At 36.5% G+C, this 10,372-nt stretch overlaps 1 long non-coding RNA gene across 1 annotated transcript; it reads left to right on the top strand.

The window, feature by feature from the left end:
* The first annotated feature begins 990 nt into the window (after positions 1–990).
* LOC116561499 lies at positions 991–1,935 on the top strand. The gene is made up of 2 exons (XR_004273458.1): positions 991–1,222; positions 1,510–1,935. It is a non-coding gene; the product is annotated as an uncharacterized LOC116561499 (long non-coding RNA).
* Positions 1,936–10,372: the final 8,437 nt, after the last annotated feature.

Consider the following 10,372-nt stretch of genomic DNA (forward strand, 5'->3'; position numbering starts at 1 on the left):
ATTTTGGTTCACGCAGTTCACTTTCTATTAATAGAACAGCCTGATGACTCATTTTGTACATATCGAGTACAATGAGGATTTCCAGATCTGCAATACCTGTGATGACCATAAACACCTCCTTCAAATTAAAACACATTTTTAAAGAATAGTTCTTTGAAAAATTATTTTGAAAAAAGATAAGGTACGATTTATGTACAGTGATTTTTATGCATTTTAGTGCATAGTTTTATGAGCTTTGACAAATGCGTATAGTCATGTCACCACCACCACAATCAAAATACCAAGCAGCTCCTTCACTTCTCGAAGTGCCTCCTACATCCCCCAACCTCATATCCTTTTGAAGTCAACCCAACCCTGCCCCGCAGTCCCTGGAAATCACTCACTTGTTTGCTTTCTATATAATTTTGCCTTTTCCAGAATGCTATGTAGATGTTATCAGACAGTATGCAGCCTTTTTAATTTGGCCTTTTTCATTTAGTGTGATGAATTTGAGATTCATCAGTTTTCCTCAATACATTAGTAGTTTATTCCTTTTTATTCCTGACAGTACTCCATCATATAGATATGCCAAAGTCATATCCAAATATTGATTGGATGAAACTAACCATAACAAGGTTAGTTTCATGGCTTTTGAAATTATGCAATTTATTTTTTTATTTGTTTTGAGATGGTCTCACTCTGTTGCTGAGGCTGGAATGCAGTGGCACCATCCTGGCTCACTGCAAACTTCATCTCCCAGATTCGAGTAATTATCCTGCTTCAGCCTCCCAAGTAGCTGGGATTAAAGGTGCATGCCACCAGCCCTGGCTAATTTTTGTATTTTTAGTAGAACCAGGGTTTTACCATGTTAGTCAGGCTGGTCTTGAACTCCTGACCTCAAGTGATCCATATGCCTCAGCCTCCCAAAGTGCTGGGATTACAATGAGCCACCACCCCTGACCTATGCATTTATTAAGAAGGAAAAAATGTATATTCTCCTAATGCCTTGAATTCTTTAGTTACTTGGGAATTACTTGAAAATGTATTAGGTATAACTGTTTCAAAAGATATGTTTTTTCATATACCTTAGAAAACAATAGATATTTGTTCAGCTGTCTAATTGTGGGTGTGCATTTAAAATGTGTATTGTGATTCCAAAATTTTCTCTACCTAGAAGGGGAATACAACACGTGGGATTATTATTGCTGATGACGCCAGATAATATTTTGCCCAAACTCCTGAGGTAAGTGCTCTATGAAGACCCCATTCAACCCAACCCTTTGAAATGGCTCACTTCCCATTTAAACCCTATTAAACTTTTACCTCATGAAGGCAACAGGTGGTTTAGAAAAGAGCCAATAGAAAGATAATTTTTGTCCTTCAGGATCAGTGCCAATGGAAAAAAGTGACCTGAAATACAGATCTCAGGCCTGACATGATGAAAATCTAATGCCACAGCTGTTGTCTCTCAGAACTGTCACTCATCATGTTTTAATTTCACAGTTTTGATTTAATCTTTTCTAAATACAGCACTGGACAAATACAGAACAAGATAACAAGAGTTCCCAGCAAAGGAGTCAGGTTGGTATTCATACTATCTCCCTTTTTAACCTCCTCCCCAGCCTTTTGGGTTTTATTTTCTGTGGTGATTGCATCTCCAGCACACTGCTTTTTGTGTTCATGACGGACAGGGCTTCTTTACTAGCTCTTGAACCTAACAAGCATCCTAGTGGTTTTGATTTCAGTGTGATTTATTTGCCTTTCTTATCAGGCTAACCAGAATGCTTTTATCAGCCATATTAACTTGTAACACAGTGGAACTGGGTTTGCAGGTAAAAAAAAAATGAGATTTTTCAGTGATGTACCTATCCCTAAGAGGCCCTCTTTTCTGAGATCTATAATGAAAAATACTACTGTTAGCCATGGATTAATTCTTTTTCTTATGAAGCCACCATTTAAAAAAACTACATTGGGTTATAATTTACATACAATAAAATGTACTCATTCTAAGCGTATAATCTTGATGAACATATATGCATGAATAAACCACCACCACAAGATATGGAGCACCCTCCCTGTGATTCACAGGCCTCCCTAATATCTCTTTTCAGTCGTTTCTTCCCTCACCCTCAGACCCAAGCAGCTGATCTGCTTTCTGTCATGATAGATTGCTTTTGCCTTTTTCAGATCATTCTGTAAACAGTGTGTACTCTTTGTGGCCTGGCTTTCTTACTTAGCATAAACTTTTTGAGATTCATCACTGTTTTTGCATGCCTCTGTTAACTTGTGCTTTCTGTTTCTTTTCGACTGAGTTTTATTTTGTTTTATGAATACGTCACAATTAGTTTATTCATTTGCCTGTTGATGGATATTTGGATTGTATCCACTTTAGGGCTATTTTGAGTAAAAATGCTATGGACATTTGTATGTAAATCTTTATGTAGTACTCATTTCTCTTGGGCAAATATCTAGGAGGAAATGGCTGGGTTGTATGATTATGTAAGTAATTTTAGTCATTTTAGTGGGTTAGTAGAGGTGTATCATTGCGATTTTAACTTGCAGTTTCGCGAAGACTGAGGAGAAGCCTAAGGACTTAGAACAGTTTTTCATGTGGCTATTGACCATTTGAATAACTGTTTTCTTTTCTTAAAATGTCTGTTTGAATCTTTTGCCAGTATTGTTTTGGATTGTTATCTTCTAATTATGGAGTTGTAAGAGTTCCTTATTATTTGAAATATCAGTCCTTTAGAATATGTGTGTTACAAATACTTTCTCCTACCTTGTGACTTTCCATTTCCTTTTTTAAAAAATTTAGCTTCTTGTTTTATTTTGTTTTCTTTCTTCCTTCCTTTCTTTCTTCCCTCCCTCCCTCCTTTCTTTCTCTCTCTTCCTCCTTCCTTTCCTTCTTCCTTCCTCCCTCCCTCCCTCCCTCCTTCCTTCCTTTCTTTTCTTTTTTTCCTTCCTTCCTTCATTCCTCCCTCCCTCTTTCCTTCCTTCCTCTTTTCCTTCCTTCCTTCCTTTCTTTCTCTTCCTTCCTTTTTCTTTCTTTATCTCAGCTTATTGCAATGTCCACCTCCTGGGTTCAAGCGATTCTTGTGCCTCAGCCTCCCGGGTAGATGGGACTACAGGCATGCACCACCACACCCAGCTAATTTTTTGTATTTTTGGTAGAGGTGGGGTCACTATATTGGCCAGGCTAATCTTGAACTCCTGACATCCCAAATTGCTGGGATTACAGGCCTGAGCCACTGTACCTGACCTCATGTAAATTTTAGAATTGACTCATTAATTTCAATAAAAAGTCTGCTAAGCTATTAATTGGGATTGCATTGAATCAATTTAGGAAGAATTGTCATCTTGGCTGGTCAAGGTGGCTGGTCAGGTTGCCTGTAATCCTAGCACTTTGGGAGGTCAAGGCAGGCAGATCACCTGAGGTCAGGAGTTTGAGACCAGCCTGGCCAACCTGGTGAAGCCTCGCCTCTACTAAGAATACAAAAATTAGCAGGGTGTAGTGGCAGGGATCTGTAATCCCAGCTACTCGGGAGGCTGAGGCATGAGAATCACTTGAACCCAAGAGGCAAGATTGCAGCTAGCTGAGATCATGCCACTGCACTCCAGCCTGGGAGACAGAGTGATACTCCATCTCAAAAAAAAACAAAAAACAAAAAAAACAAAAAAATTATCCTAACAATATTTAGACTATCAGTCTAGGAACCTGGTATATCTTTCTGTTTATTTATTTATGTTTTCTTGTCTTTTTTGTTCAAGGCAGGAATGCAGTGGTGCCATCTCTGCTCAATATAGCCTCAACTTCCTGGGCTCAAGCAATCCTTCCACCTCAGCCTCCTAAGTAGATGGGACTACAGGCATGTAAAACCATGCCTGGCTAATTTTATTGTTTGCTTTTTGTAGAGATGGGGTTTTATCGTGTTGCCCAGGCTGGTCTTGAATTCCTGAACTCAATAGATCCTCCTACCTCAGCCTCCAAAAGGGCTGAAGGTGGCTGTAAGCCACCGTGCCCAACCTATTTAAGTATTTTTAAACTTCTCTCATTAACATTTTGTAATTTTTAGTGTACAGATACTACATATATTTTGTTTAATTTATCCCTGTTTTATATTTTTTGTGCTGTTGTGAATGTAATTGTTTCTTTAATTTCATTTCCAAAGGATCTTAGCTAGTATCTAGAAATACAATTGATCCTTTAATATTGACCCTATATTCTATAATTTGGCTAAATTCACGTTTGTCTCAGTAGTTTATTTGGAATTCTTTAAAATTTTCTATATGTACAATCATGTTATTGACGAGAATATACAGTTTTGCTTCTTTTTTTCTAATCTTGCTTTGTATCTTTTTTTCTTGCCTTATTGTAATGACTAGGATTCTAGTACTTTGTTGAATATATGTAATAAACGCAGACCATCCCTTGGTCTTTGGAGGGGAAATACTCAATATTTCAGTAGGATGTATGATGTTAGCTCTAGGTTTTCCATGGGTGTCCTTTATCAGATTGAGGATGCTCTTATCTATCCTATTTGTTGAGAGTTTTACCATGAAAGTGTGTTGAAGCTTGCCAAATACCTTTTCTGTATCTATTGAAATGATCATATTTTTTCTCATTTCTTTTATTAACATGGTGAATTACATCAATTGATTTTTTTTTTTTTCTTTGAGACAGAGTCTTACTTTTGTTGCCCAGGGTGAAGTGCAATGGTATAATCGCAGCTCACTTCAACCTTCGCCTCCTGGGTTCAAGTGATTCTCCTGCCTCAGCCTCCCAAGTAGCTGGGATTACAGGTGCCTGCCACCATACCCAGCTAATTTTTGTATTTTTTTGTAGAGACGGGGTTTCACCATGTTGGCCAAGTTCTGCCCCCCTCGGCCTTCCAAAGTGCTGGGATTACAAATGTGAGCCACTATGCCTGGCCATATCAACTGATTTTGAATGTCAAGTCAAGTTAGAAATCCTGCAATTACCAATATATGGTCATGGTCATGCCATGTTATCCTCTTTATATATTGCAGGATTGATTTTCCAATAGCTTAGATTTTTTTCCTTTTGTCTATGTTCTGGAGAGATTAATCTATAGTTTTCTTTCTCATGATGTCTTTAACTGGTTTTGGTACTGACATAAATGAGTCTTGTAAAATGAGTCAAAAATTGTTTACCCCTTCTTTTATTTTTCTTATACAGTTTCTGTGGAATTGGTATTATTCTTTTATTGAATGTTTAATACAGTTCACTAGTAAAGCCATCTAGACTTGGAGTTGTTTGTATGTATGTGTGTGAAAGGTTTTAATTTTGAATTTAATTTCTCTAATACATATTTGACTCTTCATGTTTTCTGTTTTTGTTTTAACAGAATTAGTAATTTGGATCTTTCAAGGAGTTTGGTTTATCTAACCATTGAATTTATTGGCTTAAGGATATTTAAATATTCCCTTATTGTAATTTTAATGTTTGTAGGATCTGTAGTGCCACCCCTTCTTTCTTCTTCATATTAGTAACAAAGTGCTATAATATTTGCTTTCAGCATTTATGTATCTTTTAGATAAAGTGAGGAAATGTATGTATGTATAATATACTACATATCTATTTACTCATACCGTTACCATTTCCAACATTCTTCCTTCCTACCTATGGATTCCAGTTATGATCTATGTAGTTTAGGGGTTAGCCAAGGATTGAGGAAAGTTTTAAAATCCAATTTGGAACTTGCAGTCTTTGTAGTTCCCTTAATTTCATAGCTACTCCTTCTCGCTCTCCAGAAATTTCCGACAATTCCTCTGGCACCTCAGGCCATTAAGCTTTCAGCTTTCTGCTGCCTCAGTTGCATTCTGGTTGGGAATATACTCTGTCAAAGAGCCATAAAGTCACAGATCTTGCCTGAGATAGTTCTGATACAATGTGCAGATACCTTATTCTCTCTTTTCTACCTATCTTTTCCTATCCCCATGTGGTGTTTTCTACTTATCCATAGTTTAGCAGTCGCCTAGAAATTTGGGTAGTTTATATTTAGAATTTGGGCCTTATCTCTTCTGTGGTTTTCTTGCTTCTAAGATTTCCTCCTAAAATTCCAGCTACTCTGAAAGCTTTGTAGTCTGTCTTCTGCCACCAGTAACACTGTAGTTTTCTGTCCCAGGAGCTTTGGACATTGCAAACTCTCCTCAGGCAAAGAAAGCCACAAATTGCAGTTCTTATCTGCTGCTGTTGCAGTCTTTCAAGAATAAACTGTGTGCGGCATCTGGTTTTCTCCAGAGTCTTCAAATCATTGTTTTAAATAAATGTTTTGTCCAGTTTTTATCATTATGTTCTGCAGAAGAGTTCACCTGACCACTTCATAATGCCAAAACAGGAAACTTGACCCTTGACTTTTAGCCTTTGGCTTTACAAACATATATTGAAATTCTTTCTCATATGTGTGCTTTCCATAGATTATTATTCTTTCTATAGGGATTGGGAAATATATTTTTATTTGTATGTGCCTCAAATGCCTAATTTTATTCCACATATGTTTATTGCATATTCACTTGACTTGAATACAAAGATAAAACTTGGCCTTAAGGACTTGTCTAATGTGAGAAAATGATAAACAATGGAATTATTGTTGTTATACCAAAATCGGTTAGAGGTACCGTGAATCACAATGAATATAAGGGCCAAGATTCTCAGAGGGATTAGAGAGAGTGTCTTCACAGAATTAGCAACCCAGCTACTCGGGAGGCTGAGGTAAGAGCATTGCTTGAGCCCAGGAGTTCAGGTCAAGCCTGGACAACACAGTGAGAGCCCCCTTCTTAAAAAAATTAAATAAATAAGTTAAATAAACCAACAAATAAAAGGAAGGAGTAATACTCGAGAGCTGAGTCTTGAAAGATGATTAGATATTAGCCCACCTTTATGAGGTTTTGGTGAAATTCCTTTTCTTATCATACATTTTTCTATAAATTAAGTAGCCATTCTCAAAGCTCGTATTGTGGAATAAATCATAGTGAATTGAAAGGAAATAATTATGTATTAAAAACTACAATATGGCAAGCATTACGTTATAGAGATTTTACATATTTCATTTTATGTTATCTCAATAACTGTGAATTATTAATTATTAGCCCTATTGTAGAGATAAGAAAAAAATTATTTTCAATTTGCCCAGTGTCAATTAATAAGTTATGTACATTCCTTCACCAAATATTTTTTAAGTAGTTGGTATATGCCAAACATTATTTTTGGTGTTGGGTATACAAAAAGAAACAACATAAAGTCCTTGGTCTTACGGAATTTACATTCTAATGGGGGAAGTCTGATTACAAACAAATAAATATGCAATGTCTTCATTGGGAATAAATGCTACAGAGAAAAATTTTAAAAAGGCAAGTAGTTGATATGTTATTAGATATAAAGGATGATCAGAAAAGTCTTCTTAAAGAGACATTTGACCCAAGATCTGGAAGAAGTAAAGAAGGATGCCATGAAAATACCTGGGGGAACAGCATTCAGAAAGGAAAGAGGACAGCACCTGCAAAAGTGCATTCCTTGGTGTGTTAGAGGAATATGAAGGAGGACAGTGGCACTGCTGTGGAGTGCGAGATGGGGAAATGGTAGATGAGGTGAGATAGGTAAAGGAGCCCAACTCATGTAGAGCTTTGTAGGCCAATGAGATTTGGAATGGATGAAATGAATGAAGCAGGAAATCACTGGAAGCTTTTGAGCATTAGAAAGGCATAATATGCCTTATATTTTAGAAGGATCACTCTGGTATGGGAAATACATATGAGGGCAAGGGTGGAAACATATAGACGAGCTAGGAGATTATTATAATTGCTCAAGTAGGAGATTGGACCAGTATGGTAGCAGTGGAGCTGGAGAGAAGAATTTGGATTCTGGACTTACTCTGCGTGTAGAGCTCACATTATTCCAAATGAATTGGAAGTGTCCTTTGAAAGAGGAGCCAAACTCAGGTTAATCTAATTCTGAACTCACTCTTCCTCTAAGTACAGGGAAAAAAAATCTATTTAAAGAAAAAAAGCAGAGAAAAAAATGCACAATTTGTACAGTAATACTGGTAAGAAGCTAAGATGAAACTCATGGTCACTGGCAAATTCAAACTATTTTAATCACCCAAAATGTCTTCAAACTAAATTGCTCAATGTGTCAACCTGAAGTACATTCAGTATTATGAAAACACATAATATATAGATTGTATGCCAATTTGTGAATACTTTAGAATTCTTAGCATAAAAATTCTTTACTCAAGTTTGGAAAATAACTAAAAGTAAAATGAGAATCATAGCAATCCTGTGAAGTATGAGATGAACAACTATTATTCCTACTATTCCATAAATTATAAATTTAGAGTCCGGATAAATATATGGCCCCTTTTGTCAAATCCAATTAATCAAGCACTAGGATCAGGGTCTATGAATTCTAATTCTAGAGCAGAGATACTCTTTGATCAATTGTTGACTCATGCTCAAGGTTGCCTGCCTTTTGGCCTAATTAAAGGTATCAAATATTAAAGGCATAATATTTTCCATATTCCATATTTCCACAAGACCATAACAAGCATTTTAAAGCACCGATAGATGGTATAAAAATATTCTATACAGTGTTAGAACATTTAGAAGTGTCCACCAAAGGATAGCTCAAGAAGTACAAAAAACTTAGAAAAACCAGTTTCTAAGTCTTTATGTTCTATATCAGTTACCCTAAGTTTTTGAAATGTTTATAATTTTTTTTAATAGATTCTTGTTCTGCTGCCCAGGATGGAGTGCAGTGGCATGACCTTGGCTCACTGCAGCCTCTGCCTCCTGGGCTCAAGTGATTCTCCTGTCTCAGCCTCCTGAGTAGCTGGGATTACAGGCACATGCCACCATGCCTGACTAATTTTTTGTATTTTTATAGAGACGGGTTTCATCATGTTGGCTAGGCTGGTCTTGAACTCCTGACCTCAGGTGATCCACCTGCCTCAACCTCCCAAAGTGCTGGGATTACAGGTGTGTGCCACTATGCCCAGCCATTGAAACATCTATAGTTGTGTAGATTTCATTACTACTTATTCTACATGGCAAAATCTGTTTAAATATATGTGTGTTTCTTTGGTGGGGGGGTTTTTAGAAATGCACACAGAAAGAACATTTGCAAACACATCCAAAGAAAGCTTGTTTGGAGACTGTAATTTTTACTTCTATGATGTTGAGCATGTAGAATGATAATTATATTATTTCCTCTAAAATAAAAAAAAAAAAACTAAAAAGTCTAGGCAGGATGTGGCCACAGAATTTATCTCTACTGAAGCAATTGGTTTGTGTGCATTCTTATATTCCATTGTAAATATTTTGTACTTATCTAGGGTAAGCCTCAGTAATTAGGCCATAATCGTAAGTTGTCACTTTTGAAGACTACAGCTGTGTGTATTTGCAAAGATTAATGACAACTAGATTTTTTAATAATTTTGGGAACATTGCTTACCCTAAGATGGCAAGCAAGACTCTTATTGTTTACTTGATATGATATAAATATATTTTATTAAATATTTAAGACTACATACCTACATAATTTTGTTAAAAAAAAAAGCTTTTAACAAAATTTTGGAAATTAAAGGTGAAATTGTTTCTTTCTTTCTTTTTTTTTTTTTTTTTTTTGAGATGGAGTTTCGCTCTTGTTACCCAGGCTGGAGTGCAATGGCGCGATCTCGTCTCACTGCAACCTCCGCCTCCTGGGTTCAGGCAATTCTCCTGCCTCAGCCTCCTGAGTAGCTGGGATTACAGGCACGCACCACCATGCCCAGGTAATTTTTTGTATTTTTAGTAGAGACGAGATTTCACCATGTTGACCAGGATGGTCTCAATCTCTTGACCTCGTGATCCACCCACTTCAGCCTCCCAAAGTGCTGGGATTACAAGCTTGAGCCACCGCGCCCGGCCTAAATTGTTTCTAAAGCTGTGATTTGTAGCCTTCACAGTGCCCAGTCATGTGCCATATACTATTTAATGTTTAATAATTTTTTATGCTCAGTCATGACATCTATACACACGTATATTTTGGTATTAAAATCTATATTATTGGTTTTTCCTTATAACTATTCAGAAGGTAATAAGTAATTCTATTTTTATTTTACAGACAAAGGTATAAATATTTAACTGTGTAATAGGCTAAATCACATGAGTAGCAGAATGAGTACCATAACATGATTCATTAATTTTGTGTTTACAGATCAGTGAGCCCCAGAATATTTTTGTTTCTGGACTATTCTTCAGTCAGGGTGGATTAAACTACATCTGTATTTGCTGTTGGAGAGATTCCAAATGCACATTTTATATGGTATAGTTGAAAGTGGAATAAAATGTTACTGGAAAAGATCACCTTTCCCAAATAAAATCCAGGCTTTCAAAA

The sequence above is a fragment of the Sapajus apella genome, unplaced genomic scaffold (assembly GCF_009761245.1).
Source record: "Sapajus apella isolate SASKATOON/1434 unplaced genomic scaffold, GSC_monkey_1.0 scaffold1, whole genome shotgun sequence".
In the NCBI taxonomy this organism is placed as follows: Eukaryota; Metazoa; Chordata; class Mammalia; order Primates; family Cebidae; genus Sapajus; species Sapajus apella.